General features: G+C 41.9%; 1 protein-coding gene and 1 long non-coding RNA gene across 2 annotated transcripts in view; one reads left to right on the top strand and one right to left on the bottom strand.

Moving 5' to 3' along the window:
- Positions 1–27571, bottom strand: part of ZNF469 (zinc finger protein 469) — a 609231-nt gene that overhangs the window by 516793 nt on the left and 64867 nt on the right. The gene's annotated exons all lie outside the window — the stretch shown is intronic.
- The window catches only part of LOC143941623 (uncharacterized), a 39976-nt gene that overhangs the window by 1767 nt on the left and 10638 nt on the right, over positions 1–27571 (top strand). Inside the window, exon 2 of the long non-coding RNA XR_013264311.1 lies at positions 16474–16524. This is a non-coding gene — a long non-coding RNA (uncharacterized LOC143941623). The remainder of the gene's footprint in view (positions 1–16473; positions 16525–27571) is intronic.

Below are 27571 nucleotides of genomic sequence, written 5' to 3'. Positions count from 1 at the left end.
GTGAATAGGATCAAACATAATAAGTGATTGTATTTTCTATGTGCGATTGTGCTCAGCTCCGTAGCATAGTGGTATGACCTGCTACCTTCAAAGGTTCGAGACATGGGTTTTAATCCCACCTATAGTATCACCTAGTGAAAACTTGCATTGTATTCATAGCATAATTAGCCAATGCACATCTGTTGATTCCTTAATTTTAACTAAAATGGCATGAGGCCCCCCAAAAATCCATACCAGACCCTTATCTGAGCATTCAGCCTGGCGGGTGAGGAAAGGAAGGGACATGGGGGGGGATGCCAATTAAAAAAAAAAAAAAAATTCTGTGGTTCCCCTTAAAATCCATATCAGACCTGAAGAACCTGGTATGGACTGGGGGGAAGACCGCACGCCGTTTTTTCCTTAACTATATTTCATTACAGCCACGAGAAAGTGTAAATTAAACTTTTTCCTTTAGAAATGTCATTACTGCTGCGGCATGTTCTAGACATCGCACAGATGTGCCACTTTACAGGCAGACGAAGAGGACCCCCCAGGCACAATTTTTCCCCTTAATACCAGGCCATTATGTACGATACGGCACTGCGTCGCTTTAACTGACAATTGCGCAGTTGTACGACACCTTACCCAAACAAAATTTACATCCTTTTTTTCCCACAAATAGAGCTTTCTTTTGGTGGTATTTGATCACCTCTGCAGTTTTTATTTTTTGGACTATATACAAAAAAGCAACAATTTTGAAAAAAAATAACTTTTTTACTTTTTGCTATAATAAATATCCCAAAAAATTGTAAAAAAAAAAAAACATTTTTTTCATCAGTTTAGGTCAATATGTATTCTTCTACATATTTTTTGTAAAAAAAAAAAACATCTTAATAAGCGTATATTGATTGGTTTGCGCAAAAGTTATAACGTTTACAAAATAGAGAATAGATTTATGGTATTTTTTTTATTTTTACTAGTAATGGCCGCGATCTGTGATTTTTAGCAGGATTGCGACATTGCAGCAGACAGATCGGACACTTTTGACACTTTTTTTGGACTATTGACATTTATACAGTGATCAGTGCTATAAAAATGCACTGATTACTGTGTAAATATCACTGACAGGGAAGGGGTTTACACTAGGGGGCGTTCAAGGGGTTACGTGTGTCTTGGGAGGTGTTAACTGTGGGGGATGGGAATGACTGGGGGAGGAAAGAAAGCACTGTTTCTAATCACTAGGAACATCAGATCTCTCTCTCCTGCCCGGTCAGAATGGGGATCTGTCTGTTTACATTGACAGGCTCTCTTTCCTGCGATCACGGTGGCTGGCAGACATCACGGGCGCCGGCCACACGCATTGGGTCCCCCGCCATGCAACGTGCGTGCGCGCACCTACTATGGCTCTTAAAGGAGCCGACATACAGCTACGGCAATTTGCGGGAAAGAGTGGACCTGCCACAGTATAATGACAACGGCTGGTCTGCAAGTGCTTAAAGGAATTTTTAATTTTTATTGTTTCACTTTAAGCATCATTACAATCACTGCTCCTTTAAAAATTATAGTTTTAAAAACTTTTATTTTTTGCATTGATACGGGTCCCCATAAACTTTTTATGGTAAATAACTTGCATACAAGCCTTAAATGAGGACTTTTGATTTTGCATGTTCGATCCCCATTGACTTCAACTATTCCCGCATATGCCGATTTGACAGACATGTTCGCCGGCAATAACACAATTTTCCATTTGCGTGTCTGCCCAGTTGAAGTCTTAAATGGCTTAATTGGGTGCTATTATCATGTGCATATTAGCGCTACAGTATATGACACCCATTGTCACCTGAAGTCTCTTCAAAAACGGAGAGTCCATCCTCTGGTCCCCCTCTGTGCTCATTGGTTTCTTTCGGTGATCATAATAGAGTAACTGACCCTGCAGATTTGTCCATCCACTCTGTTTAACCTTGAGTAATTTATCTTATTCACAGCTTAAAGAAGAACTCCAGGATACCCACACAAATAATTTAGTACGCAATCTATCTAAAGCACTAAACAATTAGTAATATATTTAAAAACCTCACCGTTTTGGAGAAAAGACTTATAAAATAATCATGATATCATCCCTCATCTAATTCAAAAACTAACAGCCTCTGCTAGGCTAAGGAGGAGGTGTAACTGCAGGGATCACATCACAGCCTCCCCCTCTCACTCAACAGTTATTACAAACTACATTTCCCATCAAGCAAACAAAATTGTACTTAAAGTGTGCGGGTACACCGAGCCTCCAAATGTTGAATGTGTACTTGTGCACTTATTCTAAAAACACACCTCTGCATTCTCCAGCCACGCTGTCAGTGTAGGACTGTTAAGTGAAATTCTTGTAAATGTCTCCCAGAATTGTATTTATACAGTAAATAGTTTAGTCTGATATAGTGAAACATTATTTTTTAATCTTCTAGGTTTACTGTTCTTATATTTCTGGCAGCTGCCTGTGTCTTCATAAGCAATCAACCATCCTCAGCCTGCAACCGAATAGAAACAAAGGGGCAGAGCATGCTGACTTTCATCACTATCCAAATATGGTCACAGGCCCATATTTAGTAAGTGATGTAAACATCACTGTATCATGCTAAGTCTCTTTTTTCTATTCAGTTGCAGCTGAGGAGGGGTGGAGACTCCTGGCCTGTGAGTTACTATAGGAGGACATGAGAGGCAGGACAGACCAGGAGTCTTCTGAGCTGTCAATCTAAGGACATTGCCCTAGTGCAGTGATGGCAAACCTTGGCACCCCAGATGTTTTGGAACTACATTTCCCATGATGCTCAACTACACTGCAGAGTGCATGAGCATCATGGGAAATGTAGTTCCAAAACATCTGGGGTGCCAAGGTTCGCCATCACTGCCCTAGTGGAAGGTTCAGACTGAGAGCCTCAGAAATTGTGTCACTGTGCAAAGAACTATACAAGGGATGTGACAAGACCGTTGGCTGGGCAATGCAAGGCACAGCGGCCAGTGGTCTTACAAAATGGAAATCAGGCATTGTCTAAAGATGGATAGATTAGGAGACACTCGGACAGATTGGGGTAAGGGATTCCAAAGGATGAGAGAAGCTCTGGAGAAATCCTGGAGGCAAGCATGGGGAAAGGTGACGAGAGCGGCTTGTTTGATATTTTGAGATATTTTGAGAGTATGTTAGTGGTGTACCTGGGGGCAGAGTTGTGGATGGCTTTGTAAATTATTGTTAGTACTTTGAATTTTATTAGTTGAGTGAGTGGAAGCCAGTGGAGGGATTGGTAGGGAGGGGTGGAGGACACTAAACAGTTGGTAAGGTAGATGAGTCTTGCAGCAGCATTTGTTATGGAGTGAAGGAGGTATAGTATATGTAAGGTAATCCAATGAAGAGGGAGTTGCAGTAGTCTAGTTAAGAGATAATCAGGGAGTGAATTTGAAGTTTGGTGTTGTCATTGGTTAAAAAGGGGGTGTATTCTAGAGATGTTGCGGAGGCTAAGGTGGCATGATTTGGAAAGGGATTGGATGTGTGCCTGAAAGGACAGTTCAGTGTCTAGGGTTACCCCTAGCACCAGTGGGGACAGATAGTTGTGCCATTGATCTTGACAGAGAAGTCAGGGGGAGGGGCACGTAGGGGAGGAGAGAGAAGGGACGGGGCCAAACGCTTGTAAGACCGCTGCACAAATACGGTGTGACAGAAGGTATTGCAACAACCACCATTTTATTCTCTAGGGTGTTAGAAAAAAATGTATAATTTTTGGGGGTTTTAAGTAATTTTCTAGCAAAAAAAAACAAAACAGTTTTTAGCTTGTAACCAACAAATCTCAGAAAAAGGCTTTGACCTTAAGTGGTTAAAAAAAGAAAAAACCCTGCAAGAAAATGGCATAATGTGCTAGTATGCATAACATACTAGAACATTATGAAATACTTACCTTAGAACGAAGCCCTCCAGCGGTGAGCTGTCACTGCTGACAGGGCTTCTATCTTCACCCAGTCTTCCTTCCAGGTTCAAGTATTCTGGCCGTCTGATTAGCTGAGCCGTGATGACATCAATCCCAATTATGCATGCGGGAGTCATGGCCGTGGCACGGAGCTTTGAAGGGATGGCACGGGTATACCGTTCCTTCAGAGAGCATGTGCCGGTGACATCACCAGCTGCATACAGTGTGAATGTTTCCTAAACAGTGCAACTTTAGGAGATATTCACTGTACCTACAGGTAAGCCTTAGTATAGGCATACTTGTAGGCACAAGTAAAAAAAAAAAAAAAAAAACTTTAATCTCTCAGGAATAAAGACACCATCCTCTACCCAAGCTTCCCAATCACATGCATGGAGTGTTGCAAGTGCAAATATGTGGATTTGAATTTATTGCAAGTAATAGTTTGAAATTTTAAAGCACCATGGTGGTATCTTCATCTTTTAATAAGGGGAACAGAGGAAGCCTATGACATATGAGTACAGATGGTCCTTATTGGATGGAGTGGTGGAGAGATGCCAGAGCTATCTAACAATATCTTCCATGATTCACAAACCAGCCACACATGTTTTCCTGATGATATGGGCGATTTTCAGTCATAACTGATAAATTATCCAGATTTAGTCCAGCATATGGTTTACAAATGACCCACTTTAACTGGTGTGACCAGCACTAAATGAACATAATTAGCTCTTTGCACACAGGAATGAAAGTAAATAGAAACAGCAGTTGGCTGATTTTGGTAAACTTATGATCTGTATGGAGCATTCATACTAGAACAAGCATTGAGGAACAGATTGTCTCAGTATTGCCCATAGTTATCACTTAAATTAGTTCTGTCATTCCCCTAACCTAACATATAAAAGTTGGAACAACTTTCGCCTAGCAGTAAAAAGGTTTCGCCGGTTAAAATCCCAACCACGACACAACCTGCCTGAAGTTTGCATGTTCTCCCTGTGCCTGCGTGGATTTCCTCCGGGTACTCCAGTTTCCTCCCACACTTCTAAGCCCCTGTACACATGGTCGGAGATTTCGACAACCAAATCCGTCGGATTTTGTCCGTTGGATCTTGTCCGAAACTGTTGCATACACAAGGTCGGACAAAGTTGTAGAAAAATCCGATCTTTCAGAACCTGATGACGTAATTTCGTTACGATGGGACTACATTCAGGCTAGTAGCCAATAGCTTTGATGTAGGAATTTGATCTGAGCATGCGTGGCACTTGGTCCGATCAAAATTCTCTACACATGATCGGAATATGTAGTTTGTCGGAAAATATTTCCAACAAGTTGGAAAATTGGGTCCAACGGAATCAGTCCGATGCATACCACACACAGTCAGATTATCCAACAACACGGTCCGATAGGACACATTCCGACAGATTCTGCGATCTTGGATCCTGTCTAAATTGGCCCTAGTATGTATGAATGCGAGATTAGATTGTAGGCTCCTTGATGGTAAGGACTGATGTAAATGTATAATAAATATGTAAAATGCTGCGTAAATTGATGGTACTATATAAGTACCTGAAATAATATGTTTTTGTTTTTTTTCCTTTAGTGAAATACATGACGTCATATTCCTCATGAGCTCTGAATTTGTATTAGTTAAAAACACTTTTACTTTTAAATATTTATTTTTTTATTGAAAAAGTAAAGTTTGATGAAACAGCAATTTACATTTTTTTAAAGTTTTCAAAATCCATTGTTCTCCAGAACAATTAAAAGCAACAGAAACTAAAATAAGTTTATAAGTCTAATCTTTACATTTGTATACGTCAGTGAGAATTGATCTCAAGTGTGTGGGAGAGAGATGCACGCCAGAACCCCCCCCCCCCCCCCCCCAAATATCCTTGTGAGAGAAGAGAAGCCATTCTTTTTAAATACTTTGCTGAGCTGATGTTATATTTTTTTTTCTGGTTCATTGTAGTAGTAAGATATGCTACATTGTAAAGTTGTAAGAGAACAGAAAACATGCATGTGCTCAATTGGCAAAGACATAAAAGAGACAATATATTTATTAGCAGAAAATCACAGCATGAAATTCCCTGGCTGATCTACTGATTATGACATCTCCGTGTGGCCGGAGTGTGGAGCGCTGCAGATTTGGTAGACATTCTGCTTCTTAGTGGGATTGATACCCTCAAAACACTTGTGTGCTCATAGTCCAAAGTCTGAATTTGATGGATCTCTGTCTGTATTGTGTCTTTGGTTGTGAGAAGATATACAACTGTAGACAGCTGTTTTTGTACAAATTGCCACATATTGTGCAAGAATTACAAGTGCATCTAAAAAAAATAGAATATCATCAAAAAAAAATATTTATTTCAGTAATTCAATTAAAAAAGTGAAACTCATTTATTACTGTATATAGATTCATTACACACAGAGTGATATATTTAATGCATTTCTGTTAATTTGGATGATTATGGCTTACAGCTAGTGAAAACTCACAATTCAGTATCTCAGAAAATTTGAATATTGTGAAAACATTCAATATTGTAGACTCATGGAGGTTTATTTACTAAAGGCAAATCCACTTTGCACTGCAAGTGCACTTGGAAGTGCAGTCCCTGTAGATCCGAGGAGGACATGCAAGGAATATAAAAAAAACAGCATTTTAGCTTGCACATGATTGGAGGATGATCAGCAGATCTTCCCCTGATTTCAGATCCTCCCCTCAGATCTACAGGGACTACATTTCCAAGTGCATTCCAGGTGCACTTGCAGTGCAAAGTGGATTTGCCTTTAGTAAATCAACCCCATGGTGTCACACTCTTAGGCCGCGTACACACGGGCGGACTGTTCGCCCAACTTTGTCCGCTGAACAGTGTTTCAGCGGACAGTCCGCTCGTGTGTGTGGGCTTCAGCGGACAGTTTCAGCGGACAGTCTGACGAACAAAGTTTTTCGGAATTTCCGTAAGACAGTCCGCTGAAACTTGGTTTCAGCGGACAGTCCGCTCGTGTGTAGGCTTGTTCTACAAACTAAGTTTCGCGCATGCTCAGAAAGGATTTACACGGCGAAGGTTGCATTGCAGTGTATTGGACGTCGAATTTCTCGTCCCGTCGTACGTGCCGTTCACGTCATCGCGCACGCTTTCAGCGGACTGTTCGTTCATCGTGTGTGGTCAAGTCCGTTCATGCAAATTTTGAGCGGACTGTTTGTCGGATTGTTTGACGAACTAAGTTGGGCGAACAGTCCGCCCGTGTGTACGCGGCCTTATGAGCTAATTAACTCAAAACACTAGTAAAGGTTTCCTGAGCCTTTAAATGGTCTCAGTCTTGTTCATTTGGTTACACAGTCATGGGAAAGACTGCTGACTTGAAAGTTGTCCAGAAGACAGTCATTGACACCCTCCGCAAGGAAGGTAAGTCACAAAAGGTCATTATTAACATCTTAAGCCCCAGACTATTTGGCTGGCCAAAGACCAGAGCACATTTTGCGATTTGGCCATGCTTCACTTTAACTGACAACTGCGCGGCCGTGCGACATGGCTCCCAAACAAAATTTAGGTCTTTTTTTACCACAAATAGAACTTTCTTTTGGTGGTATTTGATCACCCCTGCGGTCTTTAGTTTTTGCGCTATAAACAAAAATAGAGCGTCAATTTTGAAAAAAAAACACTTTTTTTTACGCTTTGCTATAATAGCCCCAAAAAATATATAAAAAAATGTTTTCCTCAGTTTAAGCCGATACGTATTTTTCTACATATTTTTGGTTAAAAAAAAATCACAATAAGCGTTTATTGATTGGTTTGCGCAAAAGTTATAGCGTCTACAAAATAGGTGTTAGTTTTATGACATTTTTATTAATATTTTTTTTTTCACTAGTAATGCCGGTGATCTGTTATTTTTATCATTACTGAGACATTATGGCGGACGCATCAGACAATTTTGACACATTTTTGGGACCATTGTCATTTTACAGCGATCGGTGCTATAAAATTGCACTGATTGCTGTAAAAATGACACTGGCAGTGAAGGGGTTAACCACTAGCTGGCTAGGAAGGGCTTAAGTGTGTCCTAGGGAGTGATTCTAACTATTAGGGGGCATGGGTACGTGTGACACATCACGATCAGTGACAGTGTCACTAGGCAGAATGGGGAGATGCTTGTTTACATTAGCATCTCCCCGGAATTCCTCTCCGTGAGATGATTGCGGGTATCCCTGCGAACATCGAGTCCGTGGGACCCGCAATCCTAATCACGGAGCTCACGGCAGGGTCATGCACACGCTGACGGCGGCACACACATGGCCACACAGCGCCAAATACAAAGGGACATACCTGTATGCCCATATCCCCAGCCTTGCCATTCTGCCAAAGTAAATGTACATGTGGCAGTCAGCAAGTGGTTAAAAAAGCTGGCTGTTCACAGAGTGCTGTATCCAAGCATATGAATGGAAAGTGGGGTGGAAGGGAAAAGTGTGGTAGAAAATGGTGCGCAAGCAACAGGGATAACCACAGCCTTGAGGGGATTGTGAAGCAAAGGACATTCAAGAATTTGAGGGACTATGGCTGGTGTCAGTGCTTCAAGAGCCACCACACACAGATATATCCAGGACATGGGCTACTGTCACATTCTTTGTGTCAAGCCACTCCTGAACCAGAGACAATGTCAGAAGAGTCTTACCTGAACTAAGGTAAGCCTGACAAAGAGGTCCTGCATTGCTCCGAAACATTGCACTTGTCCTTGTGATGTAATCTATCTGCTATAAAAATCTTTGGACAACTGGATATTCTTAGTGTGCTGGTGAATATGTACATTGACTTGGTGTTTCTGGTATCCAGCTGGTAATCACTACAGCACCCATTACTGATGAGTCTTGTTTCCAGGAAGGTATGCAATAGGAATATAGACAAGGCTTTACCTTAGCTAAGGAGAAAAAGAACTAGACTTTTGCTCAGTGGTCCAAAGTCCTGTTTTTGGATGAAAGTATATTTTGCATTTCATTTGAAAGTCAAGGTCCCAGAGTGGGGCAGAGAGGCACAGAATCCAAGTTGCATGAGGTCCAGTGTTTCACGGTCAGTGATGATTTGGGGAGACAACATCTGCTGGTGTTGGTCCACTGTATTTTATCAAGTCCAAAGTCAGCGCAGCCCTCTTCCAGGAAATTCTAGAGCATGACAGCGGCGGAGCAGCGAGACCCACCGAGAAGATGGATGCGCCGGACTACAGAGGACAGCGGTGACTTCGCTGGCTCCTGTGTCAGGTAAGTGACACATAATGGACTACTATGCGATGCATAGTAGTCCATTATGCTTTACCTTTGCAGGGAATGAAAGAGGAAGTAAACTCATCAGGGTTTACTTCTTCTTTAATGAACATGGTATCACTGTGCTTGATTGGCCAGCAAACTCACCTGACCTAAGCCCCATAGAGAATCTGTGCAGTGTTTTCAAGAGGAAGATAAGAGATACCAGACTCAACAATGCAGACGAGCTGAAGGCTGCAATCAAACCTGGGCTTCTATAATGCCTCCTGATTGCCTCCATGTCATACTGCATTGATGCAGTAATTCATGCAAAAGGAGGCCCGGCCAAGTATTGTGTGCATACTATTTACTGTACATGGGCATACTTTTCAGTAAGCCAACATTTCTGTATTAAAAATCCTTTTTTCTTATTGATGTTATGCTCTTCTATTTTTTGAGATACTTAATTTTGGGTTTTCACTAGCTGTAAGCCATAATCATCAAAATTAAAAGTGAGAAATGCTTGAAATATATCACTGTGTGTAATGAATCTATACAGTATATGAGATTCACTTTTTTTTTAATTACTGAAATAATTTTAATTTTGATGATATTCAGATTTTTTGAGATGCTCCTGTATATAGACGAAACTGTTTCCTTGCCTCCTTTCGACCTTTTTGATTACGTCCACTGCCGGGATATCACCCCCCGAAACATGACCCTCCAGAAAATACTCTGCTCATGGTCTACTCTCTACCTTTCTGATTATGCCCACCACTGGGATATCACCTAGATATCACACCCTCCAACATGGTCCTCTATAAGGTGACAATACTCTGCCTTTCTGATTACACCCACCACTGGAATTTTGTACCCAACACGTGACATTGACCTTAATTATTGTGGACAGTCGGATCTATTTCAAAGTATAGATATGTCACCCCAGGTTCTCCTTATTACTGCTAGGTATAAATGTCTTGCCGAACACTGCCTGGTACTGCCCAATGTTTGTCGGCCATGGGTTGGGCCTTCTTTCTATTGCACTTTGATCACTGTATTCTAAACCAGTGTTTTTCAAGCTTTTTTAGTCATGAAACCCTTTTGAACTGTGCACAATCCTGAGGCACACCAGTCTGAGGGCTCATGCACACCAGTTTGTGCACATCACAGTTTTTAATTGACCCAGCGTACACACATTTGCTAGATGCACGGGGATGCCATTCAGAAATAATGGCACATACATGCGACTGGAAAAATAAGCACATTTATGTGCAGCACAAGAAAACGTGCACCTGGTGTGAGCAAGCCCTAAAATGTAGTCTGTGAGGCAAAGTTCAGTGATCTTTGGTTGTAACTCTTCTGAATTCCCCTTTTAGCACCCCCCCCCCCCCCAAATGCCTCCTCATAGAAAAAATCCCCCTCCTAGCACAAATCCCCCTCTTAGCAAACCCCCCAATTCCTCCTCCTAGCCCAAACACTGCAAAATCCTCCCTCCTAGCACTAATTCCCAATTCCTCCTCCTAGGTCAACCCCCCCCCCCCCCCCAGTACAGACCCTTTATTCCCAAATCAACACTCTTAGCACAAACCCCACTCCAATCACCCCCCCCCCCCCCCCACATCACGGATTAATTCCGGAAGAGGTCCGGAAGTGTTGTTGCATACACGTGGTCGGACTAAGTTGTCGGAAAATCTGATTGTACATAACGTGATGACGTTATTTCGTTATGACGGGACTACGTTCAGGCTAGTAGCCAATAGCTTTGGTCTAGGAATTTGATCTGAGCATGCGTGGCACTTTGTCCGTCGGAGTAGGCTACACATGATCGGAGTATGTCCGATAGGAAAATTTTGTCGGAAAATGTTACCGACAAGTTGGAAAACTTGGTCCGTCGGATATTCCGACGGAAACAGTCCGATGCAGACCACACACAGTCGGAATATCCGAAAAAACGTCCGATAGGACACATTCCGTCGGAACCCCCGACCGTGTGTACAAGGGCTTACAGCAGAATCCTCTCAAATCCCCTCCCCAAATCCCCCCTCTTTGCACAAACGTGGGCTTTACTCAACTCTGGTGCAGTGTATGGGCTGTGTGTGTTAACTCCTGGGCAGTCCAACTCTGGAAGGAAAGAGAGAGCACAGCCGCATGGCTCTATCCTCCTCCCTGCAGCTATGTGCATTGTGCTCTCTCTCTCCTCACAGATTAATACTGCATGGGAGTTAACAGAGTAGCACTCAGACCAATAAGTGTCCGCGGCACCCCTGATGACTCTTTGCGGCACCGCAGTTTAAAAACCCTGCTCTAAACTGTTTGCATAAGCTCTACTCTACGCATGTGTACAGTTCATATTATGCGCATCATTACTTCCTGTGGGAGTGCAGTGTGCATGCATTTAGAAGTATGGGACTGGAGCAAGTTCAAGAGAAAGAGCCTCAGCCATAACCAATAAGCACACTGGACCTGGTCTGTTTTGTAGTATTGAGAAGGAGGTAGAGTTGGTTGGCAGGTTGATTGATAAAATTAGTGCACTTACACTTTAGTTGTGATATTGCACCAGTTGAGGTTTACATGTAATAGGAGAGCCCAGTACAAGTAGGATTCATCTCTTGTTTTTTAATGTTGACCTAAGTATCATAAAAGTAATATAACAGTTGTCTGCTCTGGTGGTTTGCCCTTATGTCCAGCAATTTTGTGTGACTGTGGGAGAACAGATTGGGCCAAACTAACATACCTTAGATCTGCTGCTGATAACATGACTGTACTGCATTCCCAATGACATCACGCACTGTGTTTCCTCTGATCCGGCTATAAAGTTTCGATTTGCACATTTGCCAATTTTTGTTTAAGCTCTCTGTACATTTTAACACGATTCTTTCTTTTAATGACATAACCCAGAGAGCAGAAACATGCCCGTCAGCCTCAAAGAGATTTTCTGTGTTAATGAATGATTTCCTCCCCGATCCTAGATTATGTTCCTCTCAAAAATCCATCTATTCTAAACGCACAAGTTGCACTGTTTAGATTTTATTGCCAAATGTTTTTTTACAAGACTCTGTTAACATATCAAACAAAAAGCAATACAATCAAAGGAACTGTGTATATTTCTTATATATCGTATACATAGAGCCAGCAGACATTTTTAAATCAAAGAAAACAAAACAAAATAGTATATTTACTATATAGGCCTAATGAGCATCAGATTATAAAAGTAAGCTGGCTAAGGTTTACCAAAGCCTTCCAAGGGTGTTTTTACAATGCGACCACCCGCTGGCATTTCTATCTAGTGCTGCCATTAACAGGAACATTCAGCTTGGCTTAACAGTCTTGTTTAAACATATTGTATAATGCTTTTAAATATTTTTTTTTTATTATGTTCAGATTAAAGAATACAATGTTTAAAAATGTTGTACTTGAGAAAATGTGACGTAATAGAATATTTCCAGGCATTATATATATATTATACATAGTTACAATGTAACTATGTAGATAACATACCTGGATGATGCTCCTGGAAGCTGGAAATCACTGAAGTACACGCTGCTACTACAGTAATCTCCACTCGCTTTTGGGTTCCGTTCTGAGTGGTTGGCCACTCAACATTGGCACCGTTCAGAAAAGTATTTTCTCAGTGAATGCAAAATGTTGTCAGATTGAACAAGGTGGAGAGCATGATGTCACTGCCCCACCTCATCCAATCTGAATGAATGCAAATCATTTTCTGAAAACGCAAAGCATTCTCTGAATGGTGCCCGCATCAAGTGGCCGACCTCCTGTGTTCAGTGAGCAGGAGTGTGGTCATTCAACACAAGACCTGGAAGTAAGTGGAGATTAATGTAAGAGTGGTGTACGCTTCAGTGATTTCCAGTTTCCATTGAGATTGCTCAGGTATGGTATATCCATAGTCACACTGGTCCAAGCTGTGACAACTATGTAACTATATATAATACAGCCATGGCTGTAATTTTTCTTTAAAAATGACCACTCTCAGTTTACAGGTGGAGAGTGCATGGCAGAATAGCTATATGAGCACCAGCTTTACAACTCCTTCATTATGAGTTAACCTCTGTTGTTCTCACTGAGCCTCTGACAATGGAAATAACAAGTGGTGTGATTTTCTGCCAGGAGAGGTGAGGCTGAATCTCAACATGGAGAGAAGTCCAGACCCTACGAACAGTTTAGGCTTAGGGTCCTGGGAGCCTTTACAGAGACTAAATCCTAAGGCCTTCTTTACATGAGGCTTGTGCAAATAGAACACTCTTTCGAAACTTTGTAACATTTATGGAAAGCTTCAAGCAGCTTGTTGAAGCCTTTGAAGTACGGGTTAGCTACAGTTTGGTTCAACTACAGTTTGGAGACATTGATTGGAGTGCTGACTGTTGCCTTAAATAGGCTGCTAAATGTCTTCAGAAAGTTGTAATATTCAGTAGTACATGCTGACTTCTAGATTGGACGAATAGTGTCCTTTATTCTACAATTACTTGCAAACCCCTCTATTACAACCTTTGAGGGTGTAAATGTACAAAAAGTGAAGCACTTTGTAAATTGTCATGCTGCGTTCACACAACTGGACTTACCATCGGAATAAACTCTGACGGTCTTTGCGATCACACCAAAGTCCGTTTGTTTCAAATGCGATGACGTACAACGGGAATAGAAAAGGACGTTCAATAGCCAGTAGCCAATAGCTGCCCCTGTGTTGTATTTGGTCCGTCGGACTAGCATACAGACGAATGGTTTTCCCGATAGGAATTGATTCCATCAGAAAGATTTAAAACATGTTCTATTTCTAGGCCTGTTAGACTTTTTGGAAAAAAAAAGTCAGCTGAAGCCCACACTCAATCGGAATATCCAATGAAATGATTGCGTCTGACCTTTTTCTCTCGGAAAGTCCGGTCGTGTGTACGCGGCAGAAGAGTTTTATAAATACCATAAATAAATTATAAAATAAATAGATGTCAGGAGGTAAAAATTTAACTAGTTTAATGTATGATTTGCAACGTCTAAAATTATGAAAGAAAAAGATCAGATCCATTGGCATTATCTACAAGTGATGTTAAATGCAACCAGGATGAGGATTTATCCTTGGTAATCACAGTTCCTGGCCAGATCAGTGCTTTGAAATTGGCAAGTGACTCCACCCTCGAGCGTCATTCTCGTGTAAATGGTGACATCAAGTCCTGTAAGCCTTGCTAACATTGTTTCTGTAATTAAAGCCTGATTAGACTTTGCTGTAACAAAGTCATTAACAGCTGGACCTCATGAATGGCAGTGAGGTCATAGGCTCGCTCTTGTGTGCAGGCGTTGGACTTACATCTGTTCCCGGAACATAGTTATGTGTTGTGATACAGCTGATCACTTTCTGGATCAACAAGTACTGCAAAACCGAAACATTTGTGGATTGACCCCTGACTGTAGCTCATGAACCCTGAGAACTGAAAATACAGTTCACACACAGCCTGTCAGGAATAGTACAAGGAGGCATATGTAACAAACTCAAGAAACTGTCTTTTTAAGGTGACACTCCATGCAGTTGGTCTACTTCATAACTGCAATACTAATGTTAACCATGGCCTATCAAAAAATCGAATAAACCCCACGATGAGTTGGATATTATTTGCCTCAGATTATACAGTTTGTATCAAATAGTTATTTAAAATGTTTGTTGTTAAACAACATTATGTGCGTCCCCCCCCCCCCCCCCATATTTTACTCTTTTAGAGACCCTAAAGGTACTAAAGAATATCCAATGATCTGCCAGAAATGTACTCCACTCGTACATCCTTTCCTGTCACCTGACAAAACAGCATTTTTGTGGACTGAGTGGTGTCAGCCCTGCCTAGTTGGCATGTGCTTAACTACTCATACTGTCACTAATTATCCTCTAGTTCTAAATAAAAACCGGGCAGGCTAATTAGACTTCTTGAGATAACACAGCAGGTGAATACAGCACAGCACTAAACTTAGGACATGATCAACAGGTATTTTTTACACTTATCGTACAGATATAACAAACACATTTAATGGCATATCTAACAGATGAAAAAGATCATCGCTACAGTTTTCATACACTTTAAAGCTGAATTTCAGTCTGCGTTCCAGTTGGCTTTGCGTACTCACTTGCTTTGATCCTCACCATTAAGGGGCATGTGCAGATGTGCTCGTGGGTCCGGTCTTTGATTTTCTGTTCATGCGCAAAGACAGGAAAGGTTTCAATCTTCCCTAGTAGCAAACTTTGCATGTGTGTGTGAAACCGCTCAGGTCCCAAGCCATGTGCATGCGCAGGGGGTGGTGGGGAGCACTTCTCGTCTAGGTGAGAAATGTGAAAATACTACTTTGCAGGACAAAAGAATTGCTTTGTTTGGTTGACAATTTCTAAGAGAGGGAGGGGGGAGGAGGCTAAGCAGCACACCATCACCTTTGAAGGTCTGCATTAAAGTGGTTCTAAAGGCTGAAGGTTTTTTACCTTCATGCATTCATGCTCAACCCAACTTATACTCCCCTGAGCCCAATCCCGATCCAATGACATGCACAAGAGCAGAAGCTCTCCTGTGTCTCTCCCTCATTGGCTGGAACACAGCAGCGGGAGCCATCTGTATCAATCACAGCCAGTGAGCAGGGCAGAGGGCTGAGCCGTGCTCTGTGTGTCTCATAGACAAACAGGCCACATGGTAGTGAGCAAGTGCCCCCCCCCCCCCCGAGCTAGCAGCTTGCACTGGGGGCACTCAGCAAGGGGGAGAGGCCAGGAGCGCTGGTGGGGGACCCAAGAAGAGGAGGATCAGGGCTAAGTATGACATGTTTTTTTTTTTTTTTTTTTTTTTTTATGTGAACCTTTACAAACACTTTTAACATTGACCTGCTTATCGAACTTGTTGGTCAATATCTTATACTGTTGACCTTGCCATGGGACAGAAAAAAAAAACACCTTAATCATCCATAAAGTCTAAGACCTTCAAGTTATACTGTCGTCTACATGAGGATTCGACACTGTAGGTCAGCCCATGATAACCCCTCATACTCCCAGCATGCCTTGTGTTTTTGCTAGTGTCCTAAAAGAATGGATATATTTTCTTTAGGTTTACCAACCTATTATTTGACAGTGTAACCATTGTCTAAGAACTGATAATGTGAAATATATTACATTTTTGGGGGGTGGTTTGGATACATTTTTTCATGCTGTAGTTATTTCAGATTGTTTGTTTTTAGAGATGCATTAATGCAAAATACCAGCCATATCTTTATCCATGAATTATAATAATATAGTATAATAAATATGTCACTTTGCCTTTAAAAATATATTGTTTGTTTCTTTTTCAGCTGGGAAAAAGACAGTACACCCCCCAAGGAGGATCTCCATCACCAATCAAAGTAAGCAATCTTTAAAGATTACAATTAATTAAGGGTTGCAATTAGTGAAAACTTTGAGTGATGGCTTCATTCCACACGCATACCTCAGGCTGGTGTTCTATTGTTTAAAATTCCACAACACCTAGGAATTAATCATCTATTGTCCATGTTTAACTTGTCAGCCACAGAGGTGAATATTAACATAACTAAGTAATATCTTCCAACTGTGACACTGCAAGCTTTCAGCCTTTGATTATCCTGACCCCTAAATGACGGAGGGAGGGTTTACATCGCAATACCCCCTCCATCACTTAAACCAGAGATTGTTACATGAATGTGCATTTGAATAATAGCACCATAGGCACATGAAAAGTCAATGTAATTTAAGTTTTACTTTGTGCAAAAATATTTTCCACACAGTAAAGGGAAAATGTGGCACAATTTTGGTGAAGGCATTATTTGATGCAAAACATATTTTAAGGCCAAAGATATACATACATTTAGTACATTTCTGCAACACAAGCACATTTTCCCATGTTTTAGCCCTAAAACAGGCTGCTAGTACTGAAAAATAACTGTTAATGTGCCAGAAATATAGTGTGCTCCCACCTTTTTTGACAACACAACTTTGGACTACCATGTGGAGTCAGCCCGGCCTACTTAATTTCTAAAGGATTACAAAGAACACATGGGCAGAGCTTGTCGCCCGATGAGGACTTCTTCTTAAACGCCATTGCTAATGCCCGGGACACAGGCACGGGGGCCACGATCATGCGGAAATCGGGATTAAGTCGGCCCCCCAACCTTAGAAGTGAGCTGTTGCCTTGTGCAGTTCCACTTGATACACTGAAGACTTTACCGTAAATCACTCATCTCATGTAACCACACACCCTCTCCTTCCTTGTGATTGCAGCATTTCTGAGGGGACATCGAGGAGCCTGTGTCCTGCTCCAACAGCACAGCCATGATTGCCTCCTCACTCCCAGTGACAGTGTGAAGATCTTGCCTGTCACACAATGTGGACCTCTGCTACTAATGAGCATTAACACTTTGTTGGATCCATTTCTCCATAATTTACCTGTCCCATAATGTTGGTCCTGGGGTATGGGAAGGGGGTCAGACTCACAGACTCACCAGCCCCCTCGCTACCGATCTCAAATGCCAAGGCACTAACCTACTACTGGATGATTGCTATTATATTATTCACCAGTTCACTGGTTACCCATGGCAACAGTGCTGGGCCATATCTCCCACCAATTACACACCATGATTAACCATTTCATGGTGTCTATATCCTACATCACTTCTTCATTCCCTTTTAGCACAAGCCCTGTTCTTTTGATACACCCTTGCATACATCCCTTTGTATGGACTTCAGACCAGGCATTTGATGGTTTTGAGAGCTTTTACTTAAAGAGAAACTGGAGTCTGCTCACATAATTTGTAATAAAAACATCTTTGCCATCTTTGCATATTATTTTATATATACTGTGATTCTGTACTTGCCAAATATGCTGCAGAAATCTCCCTCCACTGAGTCTGGCTGCAACCATTTTAACTGTGGGCAGCTGAAGCTGCTGCCTGTTCACTTCCTGGAGTTACAAAGGCACACCCCCAGTTCTGCGGCTCTCATTGGCCCTCTTATGACTCACCCCCCCCTCTCTTCCTGGCAAACTCTCACGAGAGAGAGAGATGTGCATGATGTCATAAGCCTAGGCTTTTTACCAGACAAGAAACCTGCTTACACACATTTCAAATTGCGAGGAACAACAGCATAGGCCGTAGTAACAAAATCTCTAATGCCGCGTACATGAGATCGGAATTTTGGTTGGAAAAAGCTCTGATGGAATTTCGCTCAAGCTGTCACACCAAATTCCGACCGTCAAGAATGTGGTGATGTACAACATGTACCGCGGCACTAGAAAAAGGAAGTTTAATATCCAGTAGCCAATAATATCCATCTCATAGTTGAATCTGACCATGCAAGAGTTTTTGCGTATCGGAATTGCATACACACAAACGGAATTTCCGATAGAACGTTTTTCTGTTGGAAAAATGGAGAACATGCTCTCAAATTTTTGCTGTCGAGAATTCGGCCAGCTAAATTCTGATGGAGCATACACACGGTCGCATTTTACGATGAAAAGCTCTCATCTGTCTTTTGCTGGCCGAAAATCGTTTGTACGTGGCATAAGAATATCTCTTGTCTTTTTTAAAAGATCCAGGAATCATGGAAAAGAACTACCCGTGGCAAATTAGGCACAATTACACCTGTGACCCTGGCATAAAGCTGGAGAATCGGGGCCCAAAATGATTTGATAGAGAAACAAGTCCACGTGTACTAATGTCCCCAGATAAAGCTGGAAAGCAGGATAGAATGAAGGAGAACCAGGCTCCGATACCATTGTGACAGATGATATTTATATATATTAAGGTTCTTAGGAAGGCAGGAGAACTTGTAATCACACAGGGAAATCCTTCATCTTCAAGAAAAGTGAAAAGGCATGAATTTCTACTAGATCTGATCAGATTATAAAAACACAAATATTGTCAGAATTAGAGTTTACCAAAAATTGTCATATAAGAGCCTGGCTGAGGGATGTAAATTGAATGGATTGGTTAGGTAGTTCTTCTCACTACACCCTTGGTAAGAACATTGAAGTAGATTACGCAGTTTGTACAATCAGATTGTGATGTGTGTGGCCAAATCTCATATTTCATTGTCCAGTGAAGACCAAGTATCAGCTTTAAATACATGCAGCAATACCGTACAGACCGACATATCAAACTAATTCAAAGAAGTACAATCTGCTCTGTGGACAGCTTGCAATATTTGTGCCTGTGCTCCCAAAAGTACGAGGAAATGGCTGCAAGTTGGACAATTTTATTTATTATGAGCCAACTCTCTCTAATGTTGTACAAAGCATCACAAAATAAACAAGTTCTGAGAGGATTCAGGACGCTGAAAGATGTCTGAAAAACATTTAATAAGGCAACAAAGGGAACATTTTCAACTGTTATGGAACAGATGCTTATCTGAACCCCAACGAGCTCTGGAATAACAATCTTTCTAAGGCAGCTTTCACTGTACTAAGTTCTGGCCAATACAATGCTTCTGTTGTGTAAACTGGAGCCCATTCATTGTGTGTTCTATGTCCTGGAATGACACTGCTCCCGCATTTCTCACCAGGGTTTTCTTATACATATCTTTATTATGAAGACCACTATGGGAGCACAGGTGGGGGTGTCCCACCACATCCTGGAAGTAAAGTCCACCAAAACCTGATTATTCATCTCCGGGTGGAGGGCTACAGGGTTCAGACATCTGTCAGCTATTTAAAGGTCTCCAGGACCCAAATTGAAAGATTTCTACACTAAGATGGACAGAACCAGGGCGTTGCAATTATCTTGTGACATTTCAGTTCCGCCAGAGCTATAATTGTTTGTATGTTATCTTTGTGCTTGTTTAGATTACTGGTGCCCCCGAATCATTCCAAAAACATACCCAGCATTGTCTCTAATGTGTATGACTGTGGTGAGACCTTCGAGAATAAGCTCCTCTGGTGCAGAGACTGACATGATTGCTCTCTGTACAGCACTGGGGAATATGTCCGAGCTATATAAATGTGTAATGTTATCAGTGTGTGATTGTGGAGGGACCTTAGCTTGTAAGCTGTTGTGGTGCAGAGACTGATGTGACTGGCTCAGTGTTCCCTGTACAGCACTGCAGTATATGTCAGAGCTCTAAAAATGTATAATAATAAAAGTGTGTGATTGTAGGGGACACTGCAGTGTAAGCTCCTCTGATGCAAAGACTTAGGAGATTGGTTCAGCATTCTCCTGTACAGCACTGCAGGTTATGTCAAAGATATATAAATGTATAATAATAGTGTAAACGTCTCTGATGCAAAGACTGATGTGACTTGCCTAGTGCTCTCTGGGCAACACTTTGAAATATGTTAGCGCAAAATCTCACCTGTGCTTTGAAAAACGTGATTACTGGGATAGTGGCAGTAGACAGATCACCCTATTAGAGATGGCCAATGATATTTTATTACTGAAGGTCCTTTGCAACCTCCGCAGGCACTTATCTAGCCTTTCTCCTACTGGGGTATTGGTTTTAAATAATTTTATTGTAAAAGGTACACACAAAATATTTTTTTGATCTCTATATTTCCTAAGGAATAAGAAATGTGTAGTGAATCCAATCATGAAGACTTGTGATACAAGTCACCATATAATATATATATATATATATATATATATATATATGATTATACAGTACTTTTCAATACAGATGTGTATTGCATGGCATTTTAGTAGGAGGTTATTACTTTTTTGGGTCATTTTATTACTTTACGCCAGGGGTACCCAACCTTTTGAAGAGCAAGGGCCACTTAAGTGACTTGGTAACCGGTCATGAGCCACAATGACCAGAGCAGGTGGATGGCATGTCCTTGTCCACTCTGCATTTGCAGAGCGGACACAGATGCAGCCCACAATACTTTTTGGCGGATCATATTGGAGGTAGAACACAAGTCGGTTTATGTCTGCCATTACTTAGAGGATTGGCCGGACTGTTGGACTGACCGTGTGAAAAGGGTCCAAGGCTGCTTTCACACTGATACGCTGCGGTTTACCCGCCCCACGTATGCAACGCAGTGTACCTTTGGCTTTCCTGCAGTTTGTAATAGACTTCTATTATATTCTGCAGGTTTGGTGCACTTTCAGAAAGCTCACCAAACTGGCAGGTAATAATAGAAGTCTATGGATCAGTGCAGCTAACCCCGCAGGTAATCTGCTCTGCACCTGTGGATCAGTTTGAAAGCAGCCCAGTAACCACTGCAGAAAAGATATGCCAATACACACACTGTGATTTTAGTAATAAACTGACCTTTAATAACAGTATTCTTTCTATTCTATCCCAGAGCAGGAGGTCGCGGGCCACTGGTTGGGCACCCCTGCTTTACGCCTTTAATTGTGTTATGGAAATTTTTAACATTTACTGGTTTAAAATATGTGAATTGAGTTTTTCACAGTACTTTGATACCCTTTAAGTCACACTTTCCTTCTTTCTTATTTAAAATGATGTAGCATATGCAAAAGACAATTCCTATAATCTCCTGAAATTACCTCTCCATATCCATTGCTGCTCGAGAGGCTGTGGTTTCCGCGGTACATTACTTCATCTATGGTGGGAATACCTGAGAATCAGGCCCTTTTGGGAGGAAATTAAAACTCAGATATAGGATATACTGGGTATTGACATCCCCCTCTCTCCTTTGCAATTCCTCTTCCATATTCCTCCTATGCCTGCCAGCCAGTATAGGATGAGCACTTTGCCACACCTCCTGAATGCTGCTAAATGCCTGCTCCCCATCTATTGGAAGCAGACCCATGTGCCTAGTTGAGAGGAATGGACCAGGAAGGTGAAGGAGATTACGGAAGCGGAAGAATGGGTAGCAACTTGCAATGGCACTAAGGAGCGTTTTAACACTACTTGGACCCCTTAGTTAAAACACACCTCCGACATGGGGTTTATCCCCTCCAGCCTAGATATTGCCTTACTGGAACTTGCTGAGCCCTCCCTCAGGGGACGTAATGGTCAGCATAGCTTAACCCTTTAAGATAGAGACCCCAGAACTGACAGGACTGGCACTCTAAATACATCTTAATTTTCTTTGAAAAGTGGACCGACGATTGTGAGCAATTACACATAAGTTCTCAGCAAGAACGTGGGTGCATGCCAGGAGGAGAGGACTCCTTCTCTTCTCTTCCCTCTTTCTCTTATTTTCCATCTTACTTACTTTTCTGGTTTCTCGGTTATGTTATGGATTCACACATGTTTACCTACACCAGGCTACCTTGTGGAAATTAGGCACTTTCCCAAGACTAAGTCCACTTTTTACAATGGTTGACGCTCCCTCTCCTTACTGTAATGGAGATGGGGCCCATAATGGTACGACACCTTACTCTTGCTTGTCTGTGGGCTAGATGCTAGCCGGAGAGGGTCAGATGGAGGCTCCTCGAACCCCCAACCCCCACCCCCCCTCCACCGAGTACATGCAGGAGTGGGCTCTTTATTAGACTTGGAAACCCAGACAATTCACTCATCCCGTGAGGCAACACATACTCGCCTAACCACACCACCACAAGCCTGGGTAGCTTTTATACCAGATAGGTAGTCTATCCCCCTTTTTGGGAAAGGTCATCATAGCATTGGAAAGATGTTCATGACCTACTACTGCTTGTATTGATCTGTGTAATTTATTTCTGCCTTACAGTATGTTGAGGACAACGTTCATTGTGTGCATCCTCATAATTTGTCATGTTTGTTGTTATAAATAAAGATTACATAAAAAAAAAAATCTTATAATGAAAAAAGGGGGGAATCGCTAATCCCATCTATTAGTGGCTTGTGGAACTTCATATTTTTTTACACTTAATAGTTGGACTTTATAATCAGATTTTTTTATATATGTACTTTGGTTTAAATTAGTGCAAGGCATTTTGCACTTTATTAGTGAATGATATATTATTTTTTTTATTTGCATGTGAATTAAGCAATATTGTGTTGTGTTTTTTGCACATGAATAAAGTAATATTTGATACATTGCACAGGGTAAACGTGATGTATACGTATACTGTAAATTTTTGTAGGTTTGCATATGGGATAAGCGATTTCCCCTTTTTTTCATTATGGGCCTAACATTATATTGACTATATCCACTTCCTTGCTGCAAAAGAAAAATTTACAAATGAACTATGCAATGAAAAGTCTGGAGGACTACTAGGCTCAGCAAGCCTAAAATCTAAATCTAAAATCTAAAGCGAATGTATAAATTCAGCATCCAGTTGATGAAAAATACACCAAAAAAAACTATTTGCTGTATACAGTGTGTGCCCGAGCTGGACATGCTGGCAAGCAAGGGATTACCACCTCACGGCTCTCCAGCATTTATATGAACTGCTCCTGGCTCAGCACCTCTTCTCCTGTGCTTAACCTCTCCTCCAGCTAGAACAGCAGGGTATTCTGGTGTCGGGAGACCACCAACTCCGAATCCCCGTGTCCCTGAGCCGGGCTGCCTCCTTCCTAAAATGGACCGCCGCCTTCTTAAAATGGACCCTGCCTCCCGCAATACCCTGGGGGAGGGCAGCAGCAGCAGCAGCAGTGGGGATGACAGGCTAATGGAAATCCCCAGCTGGATTACAATCTGCTGGCCGCTTGGTCCTCCCATCGTGTTAGCAGCTGCTGCGCCACTCTCTTCCTGCTCCATCACCGCCACTAATCACGTTCCCAGGCAGTGCTCTGTGTCCACCTCCACCTTCCCGGCCAAGACTTCACACTTTCCGGCCACTGACAAAAGCCCAGGTGCCAGGGAGCTATTTCTATTCGCAATGGCGAACTGGCACCTGGGATTTGTGAAGCCCTGTGTGTACACATAGGATAATTGTCAAATTTTGGTTAATTCAGGAGATCATAGTAAAGGCCCATACACATGATCAGACTTTTTGACAACAAACATGCAAATTAGCTGTTTTGGAGCAATATCCGACCGTGTGTACACTCCATCGGACAAACTTTTTTGGTTTCCATCTGACTTTTGTTGGCTGTGCGAACGGACAAACTTTCTGGCAACAAGAGTCCGATGGAGCAAAGTCTGATCGTGTGTACAGAAAACGATAGGACTTTTGTACATAGTACAAACAGGCATGCCAATGCAAAAGATCAGACAACAATACAGAAGTTGACCAAAGGTGGCGGTAAAGAGCAGAAAAACCTCGTGATTTGGTGAAAGTTGGCTGAAAAAGTCCTGCTGTGTGTATGCAATACAAGTTCAGGGCTGACTCCCTTTGTAAAAAAAATACAAGGGAAAGTTTGTACAAAGTCCTATCGTGTGTATGAGGCTAAAGTCTTTGTGTTTTCTGGAAACTGTAAAGACACCCATTGGCCAACCAATCACAGCAAAATTAATTTCTACATCATAATAATACCAATTGATAGCCAATCCTAGCAGGCATTCATACTGATTTTCTCTTCTAAACTCAATGCCATGGCTATGATCACCTTGCTTGTTAATAGTGTTGGAATAAGTCAGGTACACTTCAGTTTGTGAATCATAAAAACACAGTCAATAAAACCTGCTAAAAGTCATTAGAGCCTGAGAAAGTTTGCAACATCCCCGGGAACATGTGTTATCCAAACTCTAGACAGATGTGACCACATCCTAATCTGGTGGATTTTATTTACAGTGCAGAACACATTAAAAAAAAAGTAATTAACTGTTATGTAAATAATTATTTTGTTTGTATCCTCCATACTGGAAAACGTGAGGTTCACTGCAAACATTGAAGAATGATGGCCGCTGGATCGCCTACATTTCACCCATCCAATCACATTCTGGAGAATGTCTGCAGATCGCTGACCTCTCTCTGTTGGGGACATACAGTACTTGTGTGGAAAGCAGTCTTTTGTGCATAAATATCAGTTCTTTAATGTCTAAAAGTTGGGCATAGTGCTGCTATCCATATAATGCCCAAATGGTATAAAATTAGACAGTCTTCATGTTCAGACACTCCAAAAAAAATACTGAATCGAGACAAACCATTTATACGATCGAGGACCAAGCACAGGAGGACAAAGGATCAAAAGTCAGAAGAAAAAAGTCCTTTATGTAAAAAAAAAAAAAAAAAAGCACAGCAAGAGCATCAGAAAAAAAGCCTTTTATGAATCCTTATGAGCCAAGAATAATAACAAGGCTTGTGCACCAAACTGATCCACCAAATCTCACAGCTTTACTGTGATACTGGAAGTGAGGGCAGCACAGAGGAGAGATGAGAAGAGGATGGATGGGACACAAGACATTATCCACTGGAGGCCATCAGTCATGTGACAGCAGCCTGGTAATGCCTGTCACCCACTAAACACACCAGCATTAAAGAATGGCTTCACAGATGTACGTTGTAGATTTAATTTGTACATTTCATTTTACTAACCGGTTTTCTGTATATATAGACAGATGTTTATCATTTGATAAGGCCTACTTACTGACACCACCCCCCTCGTGTGGCTCTAAACAGTTGCATTTCTTGCAATCACCATTAGGTCTTAGTGAACATGTGCTTGCTCATGTATGCCAGAGTGGCAGGTACATTTTAAGCCCTGCACTGCAGCTTATACTTACCTTTCTGGCATTTTCCAATCACTCTGTTCAGCAAAATAAAGAAAATTCCTGTGTAAGATACAAATCACCATGGCCATTGCTTATACAGGGTTATGGACAGTGCGGAAAAAAAGACTAAAATGCCCCCCCCCCCCCCCCCTTCCTGCTGAAGGCCCAAAGTGGCCAGCAATTCTGCCTAAACCTCAGGCAGGCCCTGGCTGATTTCTTGTGACAGCTCTGATTGACACAGTGATGCCTCATGAAGTGAGTCATATGCTCCCTAAGACCCCTTTCACACTGGGGCGTTTTTCAGGCGCTTTAGTGTTAAAAAAAAAGCGCCTGTAAAACAATTGAAAGAAGCCTGTTCTGCAATACCAATGTGAAAGCCCAAGTGCTTTAAGAGCCCTTTCACAATGTCAGCACCCGAAAAACGCTTGTAAAGTGCAGCTTAAACTAGCAGCGTTTTTCGAGCATTATTGGGCCGCTTTTAACCCCTGCTAGTGGCCAAATAAAGGGTTAAAAGCGCCCACAAAGCGCTACTGCCAATAGCGCTTTTCAGGTGTTTTGCAGGCGCTTCCCATTGATTTCACTGGGAAGGGGCTCTTTAGAAGCGGTGTATTCACCGTTTCAAAAGCGCTGCAAAGAAGCTGCTTGCAGGACTTTTTTTGATGCCCTGCCAGTGCAGCGCCTCAGTGTGAAAGCACTCAGGCTTTCACATTGGGATTGCAGTTGCAGCTTCTTTCAGGCGCTTTAGCTTTAAAAAAAAGCACCTGTAAAGCGCCTGAAAAAATGCCCCAGTGTGAAAGGGATCTCAGTGTGAAAGCACTTGGGCTTTCACATTGGGATTGAAGATGAGGCTTCTTTCAAGCGCTTTACAGGCGCTTTTTTAACGCTAAAGCGCCTGAAAAACGCCTGAAAAACACCCCAGTGTGAAAGGGGTCTAATACCAAAACAAACTGGGTATTTTTCCTTTGGTTTCCAATAGTGAACATATTGGTGGCGGAGTGAAGGTAAGATAAGTATTTACTGGGGATGGGTGAAAGATTAAAGAAAACCTGATTCATTTCACTGAATTAACAACACACAGGTTTGATTAAGCAGCTAAACTGCAAAAACAAAAGTTAGGTAGCTTCACTCTATCTGTGTGCATACAGGTAGAAGAAACTATTAACATCACTAGTGTGTAAAATCACCTTGTTTCTAAAGTGTGAATTCTTAGGTACAATAACCTATAGCAACCAATCACAATTCACTTTGTACTGTTCTAGCTTTGGCAGGGTGAATTATAAAGTTGGTTGCTTTGGCTTACTGTACGTAAAGCAAAAGTGAAATTGTTGGAAGGTAAAACTTTTGGATAGATGAGACTTGGTCAGGGGCGGACTGACCATTGGGCCACTCGGGCACTCGGCACGCAATTGGATCAATTGATAGCAGCACATTCATTGGCTCCTGCTGCTGTCAATCAAATCCAATGATGGGTGGGGCTAAGTCAGGCATTCTGCGTCTATGGAAATGCTGGACTCGGGAGCACGCCCGCAAGGTAACTCCCTGGGAGAGCGCTACTCCTAGGGGGTTATATGATGCGGGAAGGAGCTATCAGTGCCACAGAGGGACACCAGAAGTCGAGGCTCTGGGCCACTCTGCAAAACAAACTGCACAGTGGAGGTAAGTATGACATGTTTGTTATTTAAAAAAAAAAAAACGTAGCTTTACAATCACTTTAATAGCTATATGCCACTCACCAGCTACCTATTCCATCTCTCCTTAATCTGAATGCATACGGTCAATTGTTTATTCCAGAAATACATGTCACAATCAACGTCTGTGACTATCATTTCATTTCATCATGTTTCAACTATATTATTCATCATTGCACTTGGAATGACTCTTCTTCAAGATTGTAA

This window comes from Lithobates pipiens, unplaced genomic scaffold (genome assembly GCF_037356315.1).
Source record: "Lithobates pipiens isolate NorthernLeopardFrog02 unplaced genomic scaffold, aLitPip1_a1.2 Scaffold_10, whole genome shotgun sequence".
Taxonomy (NCBI): Eukaryota; Metazoa; Chordata; class Amphibia; order Anura; family Ranidae; genus Lithobates; species Lithobates pipiens.
The sequence above is the reverse complement of the archived record's forward strand: the minus strand, read 5'-3'. Positions and strand labels throughout refer to the sequence as shown.